Source organism: Aethina tumida, chromosome 4 (assembly GCF_024364675.1).
Source record: "Aethina tumida isolate Nest 87 chromosome 4, icAetTumi1.1, whole genome shotgun sequence".
Taxonomy (NCBI): domain Eukaryota; kingdom Metazoa; phylum Arthropoda; class Insecta; order Coleoptera; family Nitidulidae; genus Aethina; species Aethina tumida.
Window position 1 is genome coordinate 24110738 of NC_065438.1, and position 17374 is coordinate 24128111.

Sequence of the window (17374 nt, forward strand, 5' to 3'; positions counted from 1 at the left end):
AAATCTTAAGTTAATTGTCCTTAGTTAATTTTTTATGTGCGCTATTATAAATATTTTCATTATTCTACCTAAATTTAGTTATAATAAATTCAATATTTTAGTTTTGTTTGTAAAATATATCTTCTACTTAATTCAAATATTATTTTGAACATTTACAAATCTTAAGTTAATTATCCTTAGTTATTTTTTTTTGTGTGCTATTATAAATATTTTCATTATTCTACCTAAATTTAGTTATAATAAATTCAATATTTTAGTTTTGTTTGTAAAATATATCTTCTACTTAATTCAAATATTATTTTGAACATTTACAAATCTTAAGTTAATTATCCTTGGTTATTTTTTTTGTGTGCTATTATAAATATTTTCATTATTCTACCTAAATTTAGTTATAATAAATTCAATATTTTAGTTTTTTTTTTGTAAAATATATCTTTTACTTAATTCAAATTTGATTTTGAACATTTACAAATCTTAATTTAATTGTCCTTAGTTAATTTTTTTTGTGTGCTATTAAAAATATTTTCATTATTCTACCTAAATTTATTTATAATAAAATCATGTTTTGTTTGTGCTGTTAGAAATATTTTTATTATTTTATCTAAATTTAGTTATAACAATTTTGATTAATACTTGTCATTAAAGTTCTATTTTTATTTTAGTTTTGTTTGTATTAATACAATAAAATATTTCTTCTACTCAATCCAATTTGATTTTTTGTGGACACTTACAAAAATAATTTAATTGTCTTTAGTTAAGTTTTATTTGTACTATTAGAAATATTTCTTTTATCCTAACTAAATTTAGTTATAATAACATATAAGAACTAAATATTTTTATTAATTCTTGTCATGAAAGCTTTATTTTTATTTTAGATTTTTGTATTAGAAGAAAATATTTCTTCTACTCAATCCAATTTGATTGTAGAGACTCACAAATGTCAATTTAATATTTCTTAAATAAATTTTGTTTGTACCTTCAAAAATATTTAATTGGTTCTATCGAAATTATAGTTCAAAATTATATTATTTCTCATCGCTTTTAAAAAATAGACGATTATTTTCATTCATAATAAGTTATGAAACAGTATATTTGTTTGTACTTTGTTAATTTGAACGTTTCAAAAGTGAAATATTTAAATAATGTAATATTACCATTTTGTACAACATCATATATTTAAAAACAGCGTTTATTTTTATTATTAAACACTGTATAAGAGTATTTTTGAATCAGTTGTTCGATTCCCCGTCGATAACGACCAATAATTTCGTCAGCACGGAGAGTAATAAAAACGGGAACAAAAGCGAAAACATCGAATTGGCGTTATTATCGAAAATTCGTTCGTCCAAACCGGCGTGAAAATTAATCAGTCCGATTGTTATTCAATCCGAGCGAAAAACTCCTCCGCCGAACATAAACAAAATTACGTTTTCGGACCCGCACCAAAACACATTCGAATCGATGAAAAACGTAATACGCTAATTGAATTTGCGCGACACCCCAACACAAGCCGATTTCTCCGTCGTCTCGTTTGTTTCTGTTCTGTTCCGTTCGCGTTTTACACGTGTGTGCGGCGACGTTACACCGACTTTTATGCTCTCTCCATGTTCGCTTTCACAATTTAATCAGAAACTCTATGGCTAATAGACACATTGTAAACCGCATCGTCTCTGCCGGCGTGTATTTACCGTGCACGAGTGTTCCCCGGGGGATGGAACGGTGATCGCTTCCCCGGGACCTGCGGCTGACCCCCGCATGCAAACGACATGGCGAAATTGACTGACTTTTCTAATTGTCTGGAAAAACAAGCTTTACTTCCATTAGTTTCTTGTCGTTTCACTTAGAGAGCCTTTGTGATCCATTAAATATTAATAAATGAAACTTCTTTTGTAACATCTTGAATTAGTTAGATACTTACACTGAATTCTTTTTATTTCAGTGTTTATTATTTCAGATGTGTGTTGAGAGCAACGAACTTCTTTAACAATGTTTCCTGCTAATAGGATCAATTAATGTCTTAACGCCTCCTCGCTTCTATATTCTATTCATCACATATTTCATCCAAGGACGAAATTAAGTGTATTTGCTTGTCGGTTTCTCAATTTGTTGTTCACTGGATCGGCAGGATATTATCCTTCGTTGCAGGATAATTGAATTCGATGCACGTGGCCTATCAATTCGGACCATCAGACGTAGTCTAGTTAGCATGACATTTGGTTGTCGGTGGCCCGTTTTCCGAAGATCTATGGCCACCTTCGACGGGGACTGTTTATCCACGGCACCCCCTGCCGACACCGTTGCCAAGTTTGCTCTAAAAAACAGAGGAGTATGTGGATTATTCGGGAGCAACAGAAATTTTATGGTTCCGAAAAAGTTTAAAGCATGATAAATTTATTGTTTGGCCGCGTAATTAAACCATTATCGGGACTTTTATTGGGAAATAGTTCGGATTTAGCGTTTTGCGGAATGATTATTCAATAATTCCCAGTTTTATTTTTAAGCGTACAAAACAAATATCATTAATTATAAAATGGTGAAATCGATGCGGATCATGAATATGTATGTGTACTTAAAATTAATACTAATTAATAACTATAATATGTATTCAATTTGTGACTTTCAGCCATACAAATTTTATTAATAAATCAAAATGTTTTACACAAAGTTTTTGTTTGCCAATAATTAATTAAACTGCCAGTTTGCGCTACTTCAATGTTTGATTTTAAAGTTGATCCATCCTCCGTATGAATTCAACAATTGGAGGAAAAATACGGGGAAAACAGCCATCCCAGTAATCTAGTCCATCAGAAAATCATTATCCTTAAGGCACAAGAGTGGCCTGGCCGCCCACACTTCGCAACAAAAAGGCCCGATTACTCGTAAACCCGGAACACGAACTGGAAAACTCGGTGGGGTGACGTGTACGCGTACGGCGAGGCCGCGCCGTCATTAATCATGTCCCGATCCGGTGGCGCATTTACATACAACCCGCTATCAATTTTTAGGTGGTCCCGTGACGTCATAAATCGTCTCCCCAGTCTCCGCCTGGACTGGCTTGCGAAAAATCGTTACGCCGTCTGTTTTAATTTGGGGCAGGTCCGACACTGAAAAATCATAATTTCAGATTGATATTGGTGCCAATAAAAGTTTTATTGTCGGCACGAGAATCCGTCGGAGCTTTCGCGAAAAAAGGCAAGGACGTGCAATCGTAATGAGATCTATGTAAAAATGGCTCCATTAAATTTTAAATGCAAAAATGCACACAATCCCCCGTCGTCCTTGAATTTTGAGCCGTTGCAACGGAATAATTCGGACTCGTGCGTGTACAATACGTAATTTTTGCGGGCCCGTTATAATTATGAATTATCTGGCGTGAATATTCGGTTCGGCTGCAAAATGTCCGTGCATTAATGTTTTTTTTCGTTAGCCGAGCCCGTTCCGAGCCCTCCATAATTAACTACATATTACAAAAGTTTAAATGGAGCTGCAATGAGTATAAATTAAGTTCGTGACGTATTTCCATAATTGTAAATACACAAAATGCATTATTCATTTTATGGATATCAATTGTAAAGTCAACGGGTATATATATTGCAAATACACATCGATGTTTAACGTGGATAATTTCGCGGACCCTGATTTATTGGCCGTTTTTGTTGGCCGACCCAATCCGATTTATCCACCTGCGTTGGAATGTTCAGAATTATTCGGCTTTTACAGAATTTACGTCAAATTGTCAATTTAACATTTTTAAATAACAATAATTTGTGTTTTTTTTTAGTGTAACTGGCTTAAAATATGCACGCTTTGACACACTTTCCGGACAAACAGAACAACGCACTTTTTACTCTTTTCACATATTTTTACATTTATGAGATTCATTACCATTTTTTTAAATCACGTTTTACAATTTTTAGGGGACGAAGTATTAATAATGGAATAAGGTAATCCAAAATGGAAAAATAAAATGCAAATGTTAATCAATTTTTTCAACTTGAATTATTAATATTACTTCTATTTATTTAAGCAAATATTCGAATATTTTAGGCATATTGTAAAAAGTGATTTAAAAAAGTGGGTAGTAAAAATTGCTTAAGTACTCAACGAAGTAGTAAAAACAAATATTATTTAATCTTAATGTAACTTTAATAGGAAGAACAACATCCAAAACCTTTATAATACATGTTTTATAAATAATAATCAATATTATGATTTTAATGCATGATAATGATCTAATCAATGTAAGCATCCAAAGTTGTTCAAAATTGTTTAAAAGATAATCGTGTTGAGGATCTCGATTGGCCAGAGCAACGTCCGGATCTAAATCCAATTAAAAACTTATGGTATGACATGAAATCTCGATTAAAACACCAAAAACCGTCAAATTTAGAGTCATGTCTAACAAAATATTAACAATTTTTTAAGTAATTTTTGAAATGTGCATTAGTGTGTACCAAAAAATGGACTATTTTGCCTAAAATTCTTTCCTAGAAACTCTTCAAAGAGAAGCTTTTAATTTTAACAGGAGGCTCCTCTTTATCTCAATATTCCATTTTTTCTTCAGTTCCATATGGCAAAATCTGTATCTCGTCAATCGAAAAATTTACATTTTTTGTATGAAATTGAGCACAAAAACAGTATCTTACAATATTTTCATAACTCTTACCGTTTAGAAGATATCGGAGAACAAAGTTTGAAGAATTTTATAATAATTTCTTTTTTACTTCTATTCTTCTATTTTTATAACTCGTAGATAATATTATAAAATGTTCAACGTATATTTTTGTACGAAATTAAACGTTGTACACAAAAGGTCTTCTGTGATTAATCGATTAGGCTAACAATTTAGAAGATTTAGAATCCTAATGAGTACTTATTTTTTAATAAATGTTTTAAATTTATCCAATTAAGTTATTCAAAATTCATGAATTTTAAAAATATTCATAAAAATTTGAATTTATTTTGAGAGAATAACAGATTCTCAGGTTTTTGTAGGAAATTAAACGCAATACACAAAAGGCATTCTGTGGTTTATCGATTAGACTGACAATTTAGAAGATATTCGAATCGAATGCGTACTGATTTTAATAGTTTTTTAATAAATATTATAAACTTATTTAATTAAGTTATTCAAAATTCACGAATTTTGAAAATATTCATAAGAATTTGAGTCTATTTTGAGAGAATAACGGTTTCTAAGATATGTCTTATTTTTTATTTTGGAATATATATCTTTCTAATTAATTTTTTAACAATATTTCCTTTTTATGAATTTGCTCTTAACGCAATTTATTATCGTGGTGTAATATTTTGCAACCGGTTTAATTAACATGTAACAATCTTTTTCCACAAAATTTATAATTGAATATTTTTGTCTGGGGTATTCAAATGTTGGTAGTTCTATTGTTCATAACTTCTATGTTTCCTTTTATATTTCTACATTGCATACATAGCTTTTAGAGCTCCTAAGTTGTATGTTCTTGTATTTAACTATAACTAATAAATAACAGCTGAGTTTTAATATATTTACTTTTTTTTTTCGTTTCTGTTGATATATTTAATGATATTTCTTAAATAAAAATAAAAAACTTTATTTGATAGATAATAAATGATCTTCAAATTCTTTACTTAAATGTGTAAATTTAAAATATTTATTAAAAACTATTAAAATTAGTACCCATGGATTTGAATATACGTAAGAATAATACCAAAATGTTTTACATATTCTATAAATGATATTCAGTATTGAATGTCTAGACAAGATTACTTTGTCATGTAGACACTTTACTTCTTTTCTTTCTATTATTTTCTATTAATCTAGTATTAAGAAAAATGGGATATTTTCTTTTAGTTTTAAAATGTAGGAAGAAGGCTAATAAATTACCATCAATGATGAAACTTCAAAACATTCTGATATAATGAGCTAAGAAGTACTTAGTATTATTATTTTTTAATAATTTATGATTAAGGTGTCGAATTATAGAAAACCTTTGACAAAATAAAGACTAACGAAAATTTAGAATTACGATCAATGATAGAGCTGTAAAACATTGTGATAAAATGAGTTGAGCACCACTACTACTAAAATACTACAAAAAAAAAGGTAATCGATTGCAAAGGGACAAAAAAACGCGTATCCATTGGATGGAAAATAAAAGAGAAATTAACATTTCACAGCGACATTCGCGACGAGACAAACCCGATTTATTTGGGGAATCGCATTTTATTAAGTCGATATAAAACCTCAGCGATTTTCTATCGCGGAATGCACATTTACATGCAATATCCTGAATCAATATCCTGGATTATATAAACGCGGACGGCTCAATCTGTATCTCCAGTCCCCCGATTTATGAATTGCACGAGCGAAATTGTCAATTTGCTCGTGCATGCGACCCGCGACTTATTTTCAGGCGGGACGCACGCCCACTCGAAACTCTCTTTCGAATCTTTCCACGGATAAAATAAACAACTGACGGACCCGTACAGGATTAACCAAATGAAGTGGTTATTACATATTCAACCCGCATACTAGGTGCTTTGCCAACGAAATGCGGGCCGCGGCGGGACGCAGGGGGGCAAAAGTGCATTTTGCATGCGGAACGAGGGTTGGACTGGGGCGGCGGGACGGTTACGGGGGCGGCCGACCCGTGTTACTTTCAGCACGGCTTTTAATTCAGACTTTACCTCTATATTAACTAATAAACGGGGATTAAATGCCGGTGGATTTTTCATTAATCCTTTCGGAGGGGATTTCCATCTCCTTTTCGATTCCACAACGTCGATTATTAAAATAATAAATGACAGGCAACAGTAAAAATTGACGTAATAATTTTTGAATGGACAGAAACTGTTGATTTTGAAGCAATTTCGCGATCGACAATTGGAAACAGTATTGCAGTTTATTTTTTGTTCGTGAATTTTGGTGCATTGTGTTGTGTTTACAGCGCGAAACATAATTAACATGCCATCCGAAATCACGGCCGTGCATAAAAATAGAATTAGAGCGTTGTCGACTAATAAATTAATCATTCGAAACTGAACACAACAAAATAAATTAGTTGCCTCCGTATCAATTATCCGGTTGTCCTGTTAAATAGAATTCCCACCTAAAAAGGGTGATTTTTTGACGTGTTATAACTACAATTTATTACGCGTGTTATAGTTTCACAATAATCTATCTTCCCTGAAATTTCACTATATCAAAAATTAGGTTACATTAACGTAAATTTATTACTCCAATTACAAATATTCAATACACTAAAACATGTCTAAAATAATTGAACATTTTTCAAACATTCAAATTGAAATATCGCAGAAGAGACTGAGAGAGAGATTTTTGTTAGTCTTTATCCTGTGAATGACTTTTTTGTAAACTAATCTCCCTAATTTTTCTTCTTTAATTTAATAACTCTTTTGAACTAGTTTATTAAAAAATAAAAGAAGAACAAGAAGTAAAAGAATTAAGTGACAAATACCACACAATTCCGAAATGTTTTTGAAATTATCTTACTTACAATTATTCTTTTTAATTAATAATATTATTAATTATTTTTAATTACTTTGATCAATACTTCTTAACTTATTACATCAGATTTTTTGCTTTGATGATAATTCTATATTTTCTTTAATATTAATTTTGTATACGATTCTTTTGTAAGTTGACCTATTCTCACACCTTAAAATAAAATTGTCTCCATTTTTAGTTTTAATTTCTCTTTTATTTTCCTTCTGTGGGTACCCGGTACGAGTTTAATAAAAAAGAAAGGGAGAATAAGTTGTAAAAGAATTAAGTGACAAGTACCAAACAATTCTGAAATGTTTTTGAAATTATCTTACTTACAATTACTCTTTTCAATAAATAATATTATTAATTATTTTTAATTATTTTGATCAATACTTTTTAACTTAATTATATCAGATTTTTGCAGCTCCATCACTGATGACAATTCTATATTTTTTTTTAATATTAACTTGGCCTATTCTCACACCTTAAAATAAAAATCTCTCCAATTTTAGTTTTAATTTCTCTTTTATTTTCCTTCCGTGGGTACACGGATGCAGTCCTGTAATCGATTACTTTTTTATTGGCACTTAAGTTTTCCTAAAATGATTCATTAAAATTGGCCTGATAGAAAAACAGAGCCGGGCTTCGGGAAAGAAAAAAATATTGGAAAACGTCGGCATCAGCTTTGATTTATTTCCCTCCTCCGGCACAAATCAACGTGTTCTGTTTAATTAAGTCGACCGGAATGGTTTCACTTTCGGTTCGGTCGGGCCGAACACGCCACTTTAAAACAAACTTTTCGGGGGCGGTCGCCCCCCTCGAGCTCACTTCGAGACGTTAAATTAGTGGAAGATGAAGCGAGTGCACGGGAATTTTTTTCGTTTTCCAAATGGTTAATTTGGTTTTCCGGGGTGGTTTTCAATCACGAGTCGAACGTAGAGCTTTTTTACATATTTAATAAATAAGATTGAAGATTTATTTTATTAATCGTGGCTTTTTGCGAGAAAGGTGATTAAATGTGACAAGTAAAATTTTGTAAATGTATGCACAAAAACGAAAAAAAACTCAACGTCATAAACAGGGAGACAAAGCGACAAAAACAACCCGTATCGAAAACCGGCCGTTGGCCCCCGTTATTACATTTGCGACTTCGGTAATTCCGCAAAAAAACCGGATTAAACAAGGACATGGCTCCGATGGCATTTCGTACGTCCGGAATAGAAATGGTACACTAAAAAAAAAAACAAGTAAAACAGCCGAGGGTGAAACAACGGCCGCCATTCAAACGGCGATTCGCTCCCGCATCGATCTCCCCGTTCGGCTTATCCAAATAACAATTTGTACAGTCGCCGATCCACAACACTTGAGCGTAACTGACACACTGACCCGGACCATTAATTCCGGGTTATGTTGCGTTTAATGTTAACGCTCATAAACGCCGTTTCCGGTTAATTCGGTTACGTCTGATACAAGTAAAAAGCGTCGGCGATCGAATTAAGGACGGAATGGGACGGGAAGATGTTGAGAAGACGGCGGAGCCGGCGCCCCTCCCCGTTATTGTCAGTGGGTCACGGAGCGCGACTCGAATTGAATTTATATTAAAGTTGTTTCGCGAGATAAACGACTTCGGGGGCGGCTTCTCGCCTCCCCCCGCCGTTCGGCGTGTGTGTGTCTGTCGAAATTTACTGCTGCATTGCGGACGGACCGCACTTTTTACCGGGTGGTAGTTCCGCTGCAGATGCACGTGCCTCCACCGACTCCTTCATTTGTATTGTCTCCGACGTTCGGCCGGAATATAAAAGTGGCGACTCGTTCGGGTGGAGCACTCCCAATTACCGTTCGTCCGCTGTGAATTGTGGCCCGGGCGTAAAACAGTTTTTAATATTCCACAAACAACGGGAATTCCGATCCAATTTGAACGGCGGAGGATCTGAAACACACATGTGAAATTTAATATGCATCAATTATGAAAAGGTTGCATCAAAATCGCGGTATTATTTAAAATTTCATGAATACGGGATGAAAGTCCATCAAATATGCGCGGCGATTACCAATTTTCAGATGGCTCGGCATCAGCATCAGCATCAACATCAGGAACGATGCTGCATATGGAGGGTAAAAGCAGCCAAGCACTTTTCTTTAAAAGTAATTTATTCCGCGGAATATCTTTATAAATTGCTCATTTGATATGCAATAATATTCATGAGGACGGGGGTTGATTAATGCTTTTTATCTCGTCCCCGAAATGACAAACACTTTTCACAATCGATCAATTTTCTTTCGGAGTGGATTCCATGAATAATGTTTTTCATATAAATTCTTTTACAGTCGCCGGCCGCACAAGAAGTCGATAAATTCAAAAGGGATTTCACGCGGTTTTATCTCCTTAAAATATGGATACCGGCTCCGACGATTTATCATCGGTAAAATTCAATTAACCACGAAACATTCGAATCGTCCACGTGTCGATCACAGAACTCCTCGACCAAACATTTTACGTACGTACGTTTCGAAAACTTGACACGCAAACACTCCAGACCCGCTGACCCATTCACGAACCTTCCCAAAATCCGGTTATAATCACCCAGTTTTACGATTTTCATAATGGACTCTTTATTTTTATACCTATTCCTTTTTTTTTCCTTCTCGTGCTTTTTCACTCACTCTTTCAACCTCGGGTAAAAAATCAACTGTTTAATGGCCCAGTTTACAACGTTTTATTACCTGGGAGTGTGTGTGTATGTGTGTGATAATAAACGGTTTATGGCTTGTAATTAGATAGTGTATTTAACAGAAATAAAATTCTTTATTTTCCAAAAATCTAAAAATATTTCTATTGCTTATAAAATAGATTTTAACAAACAAAATTGCACCAACAACAGAATTTTCAAATTACTAATAAACAAACCAAATAACTTTCGATAGAAACAAAACAAAATATTTTTAAATCTGATCTATAAAATTTAAATTATCCACTTTGGAAGACGTACTGTTTATTTAATTTACTTTGTTCTCCATTTAGGGTGAGAATTTCAATTTTAACCATCTAACACTGTTACAAGAATTTAACGTACAACATCAATAATAATTGATTATTTTTAATATTTTCTGAAAACGGGAGAAATAAACGCAAACAGTCTGTATATTTATTTAAAAATAGATTTTATTTATATTGTTACAAAAAATCTTTCAACATTGTTTTTCTAAAAATAAAAATGACCAAAGTTGGATAATTAGAAAAAATAAAAATTTGAACTTAATATGGGGCATTTTCACTTCTGCTACGAATGACAGCCTCTGTTCATACTCTCCACATCTAAGTTAGATATTCATTTTGGTACAAATCTCTCATATTTCGAGTAGAAAAAGCTCCAGATCTTCTAAGTCATTCGGACTGTTAGGAAGATCTCTTAAACGCCTCCTATGAATGTCCCACATATGTTATATTAGGTTAAGATGTGGACTGCGAGCTGGCCAGGCCATAGCATTAACATTCTCAATAACAAGAAGGTAATTTCTGTGTATATAATTTACTTTGTTCTCCATTAAGGGTGAGAATTTCAATTTTAACCATCTAACACTGTTACAAGAAGTTAACGTACCACATCAATAATAATTGATTATTTTTAATATTTTCTGAAAACGGGAGAAATAAACGCAAAAAGTCTCTGTATATTTATTTAAAAATAGATTTTATTTTTATTGTTACAAAAAATCTTAAAAAAATATTTTTTTCTAAAAAATAAAAATGACCAAAGTTTGATGATTATAAAAAATAAAAATTTGAACTTAATATGGGGCAATTTCACTCCAAATTTGGGTTAGAAATTCATTTTGGTACAAATCTCTCATATTATTCGGACTGTTAGGATGATCTCTTAAACGCCTCCTATGAATGTCCCACATATATTCTATTGGGTTAAGATGTGGACTGCGAGCTGGCCAGGCCATAGCATTAACATTCCCAACGACAACAAGATAATTTCGGACAAGATGGGCTGCATGTGGTCATTACCTTGCATTAGTAAAACATTTGGAACTATAAAAGAGGCAAATGGCACGACATGTTCTTCTAGAAGGGAAAAGGATGTATAGGATACACCAAACATTTCGGCTATTCTGTGGTAACTCCAACCTTATTTATATATATATATATATATATATATATATATATATATATTGTAGAAAATTTAAAATACCAAAAAACTAAACATTTTGCAAACGTTTACACACTTTTTAAATGAAATATAGGAGAGCATTTTTAAAGTTAATACAAACAATGTACTATTTAATGAAATAGAAAATATTACCATATTATAAGTGATACGTTTATTTTCTGAATTATCATTTATGGAAATCAGCCACAATATAACAATGGTGTCAATTAAAAGCCAAACGTATTAATTTATGTTTCAATTTTTGCCATTTTTTGCTTGATTTTGGCAAACCTCATTAGCAAAAAAAGTGTTAATGTTTGATATTCAATTAACACCGTTTGTGACGGACAGATTGAGGTCCCCCGAGGACACTGTGCACATCTCATATTCCATATTCAAATAATAATCTCCGCAACTCGATATTGATTAAACAGCGGGTTGAAACGTCGCATGATTAATTGTGGACGCGCACGACGACCCCGTTTGTGTACGGACGAGGCATAATGAACGACGGCGAACTAAGAACAGATTTTTGAAGGCCATCAATTAAAATCGCACTAGACGAGATTTAAGATAACAACGGACAATAATACGATTGAACACCGTTCGGAAAAATGTAATTTAAGTTTAAATTAAGCACGACCGTGCGGGAAATAAATCGCCGAATGATTATAATAAAGTTGGTCCTTCGGAAAGATTACGACAGTATCTGGCAAAGCTGTGGCAATTTTTACCTGTCTTGTTAGAATCAGCAACTACCCACTTGAAACTTTGCCATATTATAAAACTTAAATCCTTATTTTATCATATTTAAAACATAAAACTTTTTATTATAGTCGGAACTTTCCAGTTTTATGGAGTTTACTCTGGCAGACTTGCTTACGTTTCTTATAAATATTAAGCCGTGGCCCAAGTGCGGGGGGGACGTGGGGGACCGTCGGTCGCCCCAGTTTGTGTATTGCATGTCACATTTGACTGTAAAATACGTCGTGATGCAATCACGTGCCACCTAAATTTTCTTAGATTATATTTTACGTGATATTACAAACGCGAGCGCCACGTTACTTCTTTCTTTCCCGTCTGCCGCTTTATCCCGGCCGCGTAAATTTCACGGGACAACTTTTCACGAATCGCACCTCACACTTTGTCTGCATGTAAACTACGCTTAACGTCGAGATTATGAGATCCGATGCGAGGAACTCGTTTTAAAACTGTCTCCGTTCGTTGTTGTTGCCGTGAAAATTATTTATTTTGTCGTCGATGGATTTTAGTACAGCAAAGATAATTTGTTTCGAAATAATTAGCGATGATTTGACTTTGAGGCACAATCGTCGAGTCCATTAATATTACGGTGCAGCGCAGTTACGAATTGCTGTTAATTATTGTGGATTTATTGTCGAAGATAAAACAAATAGGCGAGGCAAGCAACAGTTAATGACAATAATTAACTGCACTTGCCGTCAAATCATCGCCCGTTTTCACCGATCGATTATCCTTTTACCGGTAAAAATCGCAGCCCAATTGCAAAATCAAATTAATAATTGTCCCACCTAAAACCGCATTTGACTGTAAATTTTAAAGCCGCGTCATCGCCCACCCCGAAAACGAGTTCGGAACGAAAGTTGAGTTCGCCGAAATCGAAAAACTTTCGTTCCGCAGTCCACGGAACGAATTACATTAAATATTTAAGTTCGGGAGTGTGCGAAAAGTGCACGCTCATCGCCCGCGATTCTTCCCCAATCATTTCGGCTAAATTCCATTCGGTCATAAAAATGAAAGACGATAAATTCAGCGGCCCGACGGAATTTCGAATTACCCCCGATGATTTCGCATAAAACTTCAACGTCCGCCTAATTCATCAATTAAGTTATAATAGTGTAAACACATTTGCCTCACACCCCCGTCCCGAAACAAAGCTCGTTTAAAATTTAAATAAGACTCGCCGAATTCCGGGGCCTCCATTGTCGTTTAATTCAGAGAGGTGTGCGAGAGATGCGACGCGTTATCAGATCATCCCCGTTTCGGCCCCGATTTCGGAAGGGGCGCAATAAAGAAGGAATTGTGCGCGTCTCGCCCCGGGGCGCCCCAGATCCGACGTCTGATACTCTATCAATTGCACACTGTATCAATATCAGGGCAAAAGTGTACCAATATTCAAAATTGGATAACTCGTCCCCGGTCGGGGTGGCCGATAAGGAAAGTTAAATTTTCAAGGAGAAAATTGCTTAAGTAATTCCTCGACGGCAGATAAAGCGGCCCGGCATATTTCTTTTGATGTTTGATAAGGCCTCGCCTCGCGCCGACTGAATTTGCAAATAAATGCGTTTTTAAATTAATTGGGGATTATCGCGCAACGACTGCCCCATATAGATCCTAATCAATTTTCTATTTTAACTTTCCTCCCTCGAATCGTTAAAATTCCCACTCATATTTTCTCTTTAAATTATTATATTTTCGTGAATTTTAACGTGTAATCTCGAAGAATTCAAGAGTATACCACCGACCACACTGGTTGGCAATGATGGGTGAAAATTATTTGTAATTTTTACTTAATTACTCGCACTAAATATTTGGCACAACCTTCGATAAGTCAAATTTCTCCTGTCTCAGGTGAACTCCTCGAAATTTTTCCTTTTCAATTATACGTATCTTAAGCTCGAACAGCATTCCTTGTCGGCAACAATTCTAAGACGAATTATCAATTAATTTTAATAATGCCGGGAACTCCTGCACTTTACTTTATGGTGTTTACATCCTAAATTCTAAAAGAAAATACATTTTACTAAGAGTTCTTCCAATTAAATGTATTAAAAACGACCCCCAGGATGGTATTTCTCTACTAGGCTTCGTATGAAATAACTTATGTATGAAAGTATCAACTAAGCTAGTCTGGAATGGTTTAATCGTAGCTTTTTTAACAATGGAAATAAATATCTTTTCATCAAATAATTTTTTTCCACAAAATATTATGTGTTACATACATAAGTATTGTACTTTAGCAGTATCTTTTGTAACACACTTTTCCAAGAAATTAATGTATTTCACCAATAATAGTTGATTAATATTACATCTTCTGTACTCAAAATCTGGGTCCAAATTTTATTTTGGTACAAATTCTCCCAAATAGAAAACACTTCACATTCTCTAAGTTATTCGGGCGCTTAGGATGGTCCCTTAAACGTCTCCCAAGAATGGCCCAGATATGTTCTGGGTTAAGGCCATGACATTAATCCCAACGTCAGTCAGCAACATAATTTCGGACAACTTGGGCTGTATGTATTTTTTACTAATGCATTATTCTGCATTAGTAAAAAAATTAAATTGGCAGTAATAAAGACTGCCGATAGAAGTGAAAACATTTAGTATTAAAATTTGAAATTTCATAATGTTTGAATTAAATTTATCAACATCAATCTGGTTTTCACATCTATTGACACTCCGAGCAATAATTTTATGCATGTTTATATGGTTGTTTATTATTTAAATATATTACGGGCTCTACCATATCATGCCCAAATATAAATACAATTCAATTGAAATAACAATTAATATACAATCATATTATTTATGGATAGAATTTTTATTTATTTAAATTTCAATGTACTTGATTTTTAACATTATTTTAATTGTTTGCATCATTGTCTTCATTAATTTCAACAATACTTAGACTTTTGGTACTTTCAATTATTTCATTTTGTTCTAAAAAAGCTTATGGTAACTAAAGTAAGAAATGTAAATGTAAGTATCGCGTAAAGCGGCTTCGATTGTCGTTTTAAGTTTTGTAGTACTGAGTTTTCGATCATTCGACATAATTAAATAAATTTTTCACTACATCCATTCAACTTCACTTATAAGATATACACAGCACTATACGTCAACTGTATAGCAACAGATATAGTGGTATAAGCATGTCGGTGACGCGAACGCACGAGATTTCACCCATCCAAAAAGTGCCCAACGCGGCTAAAGAAGTTTTTACTTCTAAAAATACATTAAATCTATTATTATTTCTTAGGAAAGGCTAATTTACACACTTTTGTTGAAGGTATAAAAAAGAAGTATGTTTTACTTTTGCTTAAAAAATTTTCCTTCCTTCTATTGTAATTGGAACCAAATTATGATAAATAAGAGAATTGGGCGCTGATTTTTTCCAACATCAGAAATAAAGATGATCCTGAAAATTTCGAATATTTCTATATAGAGATTCATTTCAGACGGCATTCTCCTCTATGAACCCTCCACTTTCAAAATAGTAATAGATATTAGCGTCAAACTCATTTCAGGCTTAGCTGGAGGCGTTTAACGACACCACTACATTAGTAACTATTATTATTAACAAAAGAAGGACGAGCATGTCGGTGACGCGAACCCATAAGATTTTCCCCTACCAAAAAGTGCCCAACGCGGCTAAAAAATTTGGTTCTAGAAAAGGTGCATATAGCAGGATGTTCTTGTAGAATATTTAAAATATAACACTCAACAGTAAGGTTCCCATTATTTATAACCACTAAATAGGTACGTGCTTTTTACGACATTTCCGTGTGTGGTAAGGAGTGAGTCTTCATGTACCGTTATAACAATAGAATGCATCAATCCTTTCAACCATTTTGCGGTAACTCCTCTCTTGGGCACACTCATCGTGAGTTAAATTTCTAGATTGCTGTTGCATATTGACATTAGCGAAAATAGTTGTAATGAAACGGCGCATTGCGGCGATTGTTTAACTTGTCATATACGACGATGTTTCAAAGTTAAAACAAACAATGTACTATTTACTTAAATAGAAAACTGCCCTTACAAGATTATAGATGACGCTTTAATTTTTTAAAAGAGTGTATCTACCATAAAATATACTTTCATGATCAATACACATTTATAATTTTCTATATATGTATTTTATTTAATAACTCGAAATTTTTTGTGGCAAAATATGGTTCGAGTTATCGAAGTTAGACTGCAATTATAAGCTCTCAGACTATTTATTATTAATCTTTAATAATCACTGATAAATTTATGTTCATATATGTAGTTCATTATTCAGATGAGTCTCATATTATAGTTTATTGTGCAAATTCCTGGGCGAGTTGTGAATGAACGCATCTAATTACCTCAAAAATGACTACAGCGTCCATCAGCGCAACGTGAATGTTTCGCATCACGATAAACACGCCGGAAATTCCAATAAAGTTCCCCCTGAAAAACAAAAACCGAAAACTATCGGCAAGTTTGCAGCGCCGGTCGAAAACATGAACAAAACACGACCACCTCCGGCAATAATTGTCGGCGGGGGTGGCGGCGGGCGAATTATAAGCCGTCAGGGAAATAGCTAGTGGGTTTATCATACATAAAACGGTGGCGCTTACACACGATGAATTTTATCATTGAGAGGCGTTCGTTTATTTAGCGGGCGCTCCGGTCACCAGGGCCTAATACAATCAGCCGCCGCTTATATCGGAACGCCGCCGCCGCTGCCGCCGCTATAAGATAGTGTGTTTATGGTCGGGAACAACTGTCGATGTTCGCCCCCCACGTTAGGTGCGAATTTACATATTTTCTATATGCATTGTGTTACCCGGCCAAATCTGAAATAATGGAATATTTAGGAAGGAATTTATTTTTCGGGCAAACGTTTATTTGGTTTAGGCCTTGTTTTTTGAAATATCGCCGTACTGGGAACGAACCCCCCAAACCATTACGCCAATACGATCCT

General features: G+C 33.8%; 1 protein-coding gene across 1 annotated transcript in view; it reads left to right on the forward strand.

The window, feature by feature from the left end:
- The window catches only part of LOC109606112 (E3 ubiquitin-protein ligase MIB1), a 315033-nt gene that overhangs the window by 186609 nt on the left and 111050 nt on the right, over positions 1-17374 (forward strand). The window lies entirely within an intron of this gene.